This window comes from Bos grunniens, chromosome 7 (genome assembly GCF_055505025.1).
Source record: "Bos grunniens cultivar Pamir isolate PY7600 chromosome 7, Bosgru_T2T1.0, whole genome shotgun sequence".
In the NCBI taxonomy this organism is placed as follows: Eukaryota; Metazoa; Chordata; class Mammalia; order Artiodactyla; family Bovidae; genus Bos; species Bos grunniens.
The window spans coordinates 69,747,824-69,755,802 of NC_141171.1; positions in this window are offsets into that span (position 1 = coordinate 69,747,824).

Here is a 7,979-nt window from a genome sequence, read left to right on the forward strand (position 1 = left end):
CCTGTTTTTCACATGCCAATAATATGCCTTTAATGGTTGCATATTAAGTCATCATACCTTAATTTACGTAACCAGCTAATTATTTTTTAACATTTGAGGTTTTCAACTTTTCACTCCTACAAACAGTGCCAAAAAGTGAGCTTTCCTGTAGGTAAATATTTGTGCACATTTTTCATGACTTCCTCAGGATAGAGTCCTAGAAGTGGAATTTCCAGGGCAAAAGGGCATGCATATTTTAAAGCACTTAAGGCATATTGCCAAACTACTTTAGAAAGGTGGCATGCATTTATAGTACTACAAGTGGTGAATGAGATTGCCGTTTCCCCACCCTACCCCTGTCACTCCAGAATTATTCCACTGGAACTTAAAGAACCAGGGTTGGGAGAGCATAATTGAGTTTACAGTGAGGGAAAGGAACAATCACTAATGTGCTGCCATAGCAACTTCCGAAAAGACAGACCTGATATGTCGCTCGCTGCTTACAGTCCCTGTTTGCCTCTGATGCCCGGGGAACTGATTTTCCTACTCCTTGGCTGGGCCTTTTGTAATCTGTCCTCTATGTATGGCTGAATTCCACTGACCTTAATTCCCCTCCAACCATGCACTTTAAGCTCCTCCTAGGCCAAGAATCTCACCTTGTCCAGAACATGCCCTGTACTCTTATCCTTTTCAGTTTTGCACCCAGGGACAATGCTCATCTATATAAAAGCGTTTGTTAGAACCATGGATTAATCAAATAATTATAGCCATTGAATTGTCACAAAAAAGAACTTAATCAGTGAGAAACACTATGTTCTCAAGTCTCAACTGCTTATTGTGACATAAACTAGCAGCTAATACCCACCCTGTGCCAAGTAATGTGTCATGTACTTTCCTTGGATTGTCATTTGCAGCTATGTTATTGTCCCCACATTATAGGTGAGGAACTTGAGATTCAGAAAGTTTAAGTGACTTGTCCAAGAACATGACTAGAAAGTGGTAGACTTGGGATTTAAAATATAGGAAATATAGACAATAATACTCTAACCACAGCACACCATGTTGTCTACCAGAGGTCCGTCACTGGGGATCTTGGAAGCCTTCAGGCACTCTCCACAGGATGAAGGAGTTTCTGCTGATTTAAAGAAGCAAGGGGCCCAGTGTATTTTTGAAATCCAAGATTAACATGCATAGCTCAGGCACAAAGTGAAAAGTTGAAACGTCTAGTTGTGACATTAAGCCTGCCTCACCCACGCGGTTCGGGGTTTCTTAACCATGGCACCATGTGTGGCCTAGAGCATTCCTAGTTGCAGTGCACTGTGCTGTGTGTCCCCTGCCCCTACTTGTAACAACCAGAAATGTCTCTAGACATTGTAAATGTTTCTATTTGTGGGCAGGCAAAATCATTCCCAGAGAACCAGTAGTCTAACTGAAAAGATGCAGTGGACTTCTGTCATTGTTTTTGGCTGGTAGCAGCTGAACACTTTTCCTGTTATTTTGGAATCCTCACTGAAAGACATTTCTGATTGTCACAATGGGGCAGTGAGTTCTACTGGCATCCAGCGGGTTGAGGCCAGGAATGATGCTACACATCCTATAATGCTCGTGACAGTCCCCCATGACAAAGAATGCTCCAGTCCCACATGTCAGCAGTTCTGGTAGCTTTCTGAGCTATTCCAGTGCCTTAATGACAAATCCCGTTATTCTTGACTTAGGCTAGTTCAGTAACTGGAAACTGACAAAGAATCTCACGGCATGGACTTTGCAGAGTCTGATAATATCCAGAAGCCCTCTAAGAATGGATTTGCACCTGGCAATGTTTGTTTAATCATGCAATAAATAGTTATTAAGCCTCTGCTGTGTGCCAGGCACTGTGCTAAGTGCTGGGGATCCCTGCTCCTCTGGTAATTTCAGCCTGACAGGACAGACAGCTGAGTGTGAGAGGGAAAGCATGGTGTAAGGGGTCAGAATCCCCAGAGGAAAAGATATTTAAGCCAAAGCCTGAAAAAGGAGTAGGAATCACATAGGAAAGAGAATGAGAAAGGATGTTGTTGTGTGCAGAGAGAACAAAACTGGGGGGAGAGAGGAGTAGAAAGGAGGGAAGATCAGGAGAGCTTTGAGGGTTAGACAGAAAGAGAGAGAGAGAGCCAAGAGGAAAGAAGGGGTGAGAGGAGGAGAAGGTAGGGAGAAACAGAGATAGAAAGAGGAAGAGGGAGAGAAAAGAGGGAGAGAGGCAGAAACAGACTTCCAAGGAAAGAACTGAAGTCAGGGGTGTCTGGAGCTGAATTTCAGTGCATTTTCTCTACAGCTCCTGAACCAGCCAGGGGAGGTCTCTGAGTTACAATTCCCACAGACTATTCTTAGGACCCTCCAGCAACCTGCCTTTGGAGCCACCAGTCCCCTGCTGTGACACTGCAATTTGGGAATAAGGTCTGGAGCTCAGGATTGAGAAGGGAGGGGGGAGATTAAAATAGACATTTATTTATTTTTTTCATTTTGTATTTAGCTTGGTGTGGTCTGACTGCTTTTCAGGATCTGATTATTCCCTCCCTGAGGGTCCTGTGGTCAGACACCAGCTGTGAGGATCTGTTACCATGGGTGATATTTTCATCCAATGAGGGCCCACACTGCTTGTTTGCAGAGTGGCAGATGGAGCAGCTAATCAATACAGTCTGGGAGGTGGGCGTCCCCACCCTCAGTGGCCCCACCACACAATGACTGCTGAGCCCCAGGGACTTGTGGAACACAGGCGAGTGACTAGGTCTTTGATTGAAAAAGACCTCACTCACTAGGGGTTCTGGCCCTAAACAATGCCCTGTTCTTTACTAAGGTGGCCTTGGCACTTCCAGGATTTTTATAGCTCCTGCCTCAGGCAACACTCCTGGGAAAATCTGCTGCCAAACCCTTTTCAGCTCTATGTGGATGATACTGAGTATTCTCTTCTAGTAAGACTCAGCAGGCATTTTTTTTTTTTTTTTAGCATCATCTGTGTGCAAGCAATACACTGAGTGGGGGAAAAGAACAAGGTAATATCCTGCCCTCCAGTACCTTATGATGTAATTATGAGCTTTCTGTCTGGTCACGGACCAGCCAGAGCCACTCAGTCATACTTCCTAAAGCTCCATTGTATTCTGAGTTGGGGATACAGAGATGGCTAAGGTGTGGTTGTTGTTCTTCAGTCTTTAAGTTGTGTCTGACTCTTCTGTGAGTCCACGGACTGTAGCCCATCAAGCTCTGATGCTGAAGCTGAAGCTCCAATACTCTGGCCACCTGATGGGAAGAGCCGACTCATTGAAAAAGACTCTGATGCTGGGAAAGATTGAGGGCAGAAAGAGAAGGGGGCGGCAGAGAATGAGATGGTTGGATGGCATCACTGACTCAACGGACATGAACTTGAGCAAACTCTGGGAGATAGTGAAGGACAGGGAAGCCTGGCGTGCTGCAATCCATGGGGTTGCAAAGAGTCAGTCATGACTGAGTGACTAAACACAACAAAAGACGTGGTTGGTGCTCCCAGTATCATATCTAACTTTATATGCCACTGAACATAGGAATAGCTAGGACTTCCTGACTTCTCTTTGCACTATCTCATTCAATGTTTGCAACTTTAAAAGATGGATACCAATACTGTCTCCATTTTTGAATGAGGAAACAAGTATAGATTAGAGCAGTGACTTGTACTGATCTACAGTTCAGTACTATTTCCGCCCACTGATATCTCAAGCATTTTAGTCTTTCACACATACCACGGCATACATGTGTATATATTCAAATACACTGAATGCCAAATAACACATTTATTGTTACAAAACAAAATTGAGCTCAGTAAAATTTGAAGATCTTATTGGCTTGCTTAAACAATTCTCTAGCAGATAGAAAGGAACTCTGAGGAACTATGAAAAATGAAAGACTTTTATAAGGAGAAGGGAGCAGGAACAAGGAAGTTATATTAGGCAAAAAATCAGATTGGTTATTGCAGTTACTTTCTTTTAGGGGATGACAGAGGTCTGGCAGGCAGATTAACTGACTAATGCTGATCATGTGATTCCTGTTGACAGGTAAAAGATTCCATTTCTGAGCAAGCCAAAACCATCATTAAGTTAAATCTCAGTTTGGTGACCTGGGGTTTAACATAAACAACTCTATTTGGGACTGTTATCTTGCTTTTAGGGCTTCTCTCATAGCTCAGTTGGTAAATCATCTGCCTGCAATGCGGGAGACCTGGGTTTGATTCCTAGGTCGGGAAGATCCCCTGGAGAAGGAAATGGCAACCCACTCCAGTATTCTTGCCTGGAGAATCCTTGCCAGAGGAGCCTGGCAGGCTACAGTCCACGGGATCACAAGAGTCAGACATGGCTTAGTGACTAAACCATCACCAGGTGGCACTAGTGGTAAAGAACCTGCCTGCCAGTGCAGGAGACGTAAGAGGTGCGGGTATGATCCCTCGGTTGGGAAGATCCCCTTGAGTAGGAAACGACAACCCACTCCAGTCAGTATTCTTGCCTGGAGAGTCCCATGGACAGAGGAGCCTGGTGGGCTAAGATCCATAGGGTCGCAAAGAATTGGACACAACACAAGCAACTTAGCATACACATATGCATCTTGTTTGTAACAGTTATTTTGGATTACTTAAGATCAGAGGGTGAGAAAAAATTCATTCCTTGATGCCTTAATCCCAGTGGATTAAGAGTCAGGAAACCTGGAACCTCATTCTTTCCAGTGATGTGGGACTAGGCTGTTCATCAAACTAAACCTCAACTTTCTCTTCCTTAAGGTGGAATATTAAGGTTGGCTGTGTCCACATTATGGGAGTTTTATGATAACCAAATGGAAATCATGTAAACATGTAGTTCATGAATTCAATACGATAGTACATGTAAAAATCAGTTATCTTCTGGGCTTTACGGAATTGTGGTGTATTTCCCTGGCTATCATTGCTGTTGTTATTTCTGCTGTTTCAGTTGGGGAGGCTAGTAGATAAGTTTTCCTAGAATTGGGAGGATAGTTCACTAAATAAACAAGGAGATGGCTCTTCCCCTTTCTTGCTTTTGCCATAAAAACATGCTAAAACACAGCCAAGTGTTCATCATCTCCCTTCTTCCTCTGTTCTTTCTCTCCCTTCTTCCTCAAATTGGTAATTTATTTCTTAAGCTACTACTCATATAAGCATCACTATTTTAATTAGAGAGAAGCAAACAGAAGAAGCTAGAAGGTACAGCAAGAGAGACCGCCACGTCCATGCTTTAATTATTCATCGAGGTAAATAAAATTAAATATTTTCCCAGCAATCCAGAGCAGGATCTGAAGTAATTACACTGTCAAATTCATCAAAAATTCTCTCATCAAAATAAAAACCTTGATGTCATTTAATAATTTATAATACAAACACACAGAAATTGTACAATATTATAAATAGAAAACTGCAGGGTAAGTGAGCATGAATTAGTTAGGGGCTATGTTCTAGAAAGAGGCTGTCATGCGCTGTATAAATTTTTAATCAGAAATATTTTTGAGGTCTAATTTAGAGTATGGAATATACCAAGAACTTTAGAATACAAAGAACACAACAAAACAGCAACACAAATTCCTACTGCCTGGAGATTTATAAACGCTCCTTTTTGAGAAAAACAGGACTCAGAATGATTTCAGGCAGAAAGAAAGAATGTTGTCTTTGATGTTATGTATGTTCCAGATCATCTGTGACACCTTACATGTTGTCCATGCAGGTTACAAATGAATTAATTAGCCTCCATGTAAAGACCCCAAGTAACAAATGGGAAAAGTCTGGTTCATTTCTACTAACAGAGTAAGGTGGTTTTAGTCACCAAACCTTGTAAAACAATGTGTGATTCTGGAAACCATATGGTTTCATCCCAGTTTGAAATGGTTTTGATGCTGAGTTTCAGTATGGAAAAAGCCTAAAGCAAAAAGAGGAAACCCGATTTTTCTTTTCTTCACTCTCTGAGAAGTGTTCTCATACATACATGTCATGCTTTGCCTTAGGAAGCATCTCCGGGTCTCCCTCTCCCAAGTGATGGACAGGTAAAGAGTGAGCAAAGTTTTGTTTTGCAAGGATGAGTCAGGGGGCAGAAGCTCCATTGGCCAGGAAGGGAGTTCAGAAATGAAACGTGGGCTTTCAAGATGACTAATTAGAAAAGAAGCAGGGATGACTTTTTTTTTTTTTTTTGATTTATTGTGTCATTTCAAGGATCTAAGAGGTTAGCAGGGATGGTGATATGGTAATTTTTTACAAAAAGAAAGGTAAGGCAGATCGTGTTTACACTTAAAACCTTTCAAAAGCTTCCTCTTCTGCTTAGGATGAAGTCAAAGATCCTTCATACATAAGTTTTTCAAGGCCTTGAGGATTCAGGCTGTTTTCCAGGCTAACAACTCACCCCTCTCCCCCTTGCCCTCTGTGCTATGAGGGTGAAGCCCTTCTCTCAGTTCCTCCAACCTTCTTGGACACATACTTTCCTCTCTGTTTGGTACTTTCTTCTATCCTTTGTTGGGCAAACTCTTCGTATCCTACAGGGCTCAGCTTAGATGGTCTCTCTTCTAGGAAACATTCCCAGATTATCAGATGCCATTGAGTTTTCCTCTTGTATTTCCCATGGCACCTTGTTCCCCGCCTCCTTATACATATATACCACATTTGTTACATTCAGAGTAAATTACTTGTAGCAATTTACAAGTAAATTATTTTTGACTCAGATAACCACGATGGTGTAATCACTCACCTAGAGCCAGACATCTCGGAGTGCAAAGTCAAGAGGGCCTTAGGAAGCATCACTACAAACAAAGCTAATGGAGGTGATAGAATTCCAGTTGAGGTATTTCAAGTCCTAAAAGATGATTTTGTGAAAGTGCTGCATTCAATATGTCAGTATGGAAAACTCAGCAGTGGCCACAGGACTGGAAAGGGTCAGTTTTCATTCCAATCAGAAGGGCAATGTCAAAGAATGCTCAAACCACTGCCTAATTGCACTCATCTCACATGCTAGCAAAGTAATGCTCAAAATTCTCCAAGCTAGGCTTCAATAGCACATGAACCAAGAACTCTCAGATGTTCAAGCTGGTTTTAGAAAAAGCAGAGGAACCAGAGATCAAATTACCAACATTAATTGGATCACAGAAAAAGCAAGAGAATTCCAGAAAACCATCTACTTCTGCTTCATTGACTATGCTAAAGCATTTGATTGTGTGGATCACAACAAACTTGAAAATTCTTAAAGAGATGGAAACACCAGACCACCTAACCTGCCTCCTGAGATATCTGTATGCAGGTCAAGAAGCAACAGTTAGAACTGGACATGGAACAACAAACTGGTTTCAAATTGGGAAAGGAGTACGTCAAGGCTGTATATTGTCACCCTGCTTATTTAACTTGTATGCAGAGTACATCATGTGAAATGCCAGACTGGATGAAGCACAAGCTGGAATCAAGATTGTCAGGAGAAATATCAGTAACCTCAGATATGCAGATGATACCACCCTTATGGCAGAAAGCGAAGAAGAACTAAAGAGCCTCTAGATGAAAGTGAAAGAGAAGAGTGAAAAAGCTGGCTTAAAACTAAGCTGTGGCGGATTCATTTTGATATTTGGCAAAACTAATACAATTATGTAAAGTTTAAAAATAAAATAAAATTAGAAAAAAAAGGAAAAACAAACAAACAAACAAACAAACACAATGAAGATCATATCATCTGGTCCCATCAATTCATGGCAAATAGATGGGGAAACAATGGAAGCAGTGACAGACTTTATATTCTTGGGTTCCAAAATCACTGCAGATGGTGACTGCAGCCATGAAATTAAAAGATGTTTGCTTCTTGGAAGAAAAGCTATGACCAACCTAGACAGCATATGCAAAAGCAGAGACATTACTTTGCTGACAAAGGTCTGTATAGTCAATGTAATTGTTTTCCAGTAGTCTTGTATGGATGTGAGAATTAGACCATAAGAAGACTGAGAGCTGAAGAACTGATGCTTTTGAACTGTGG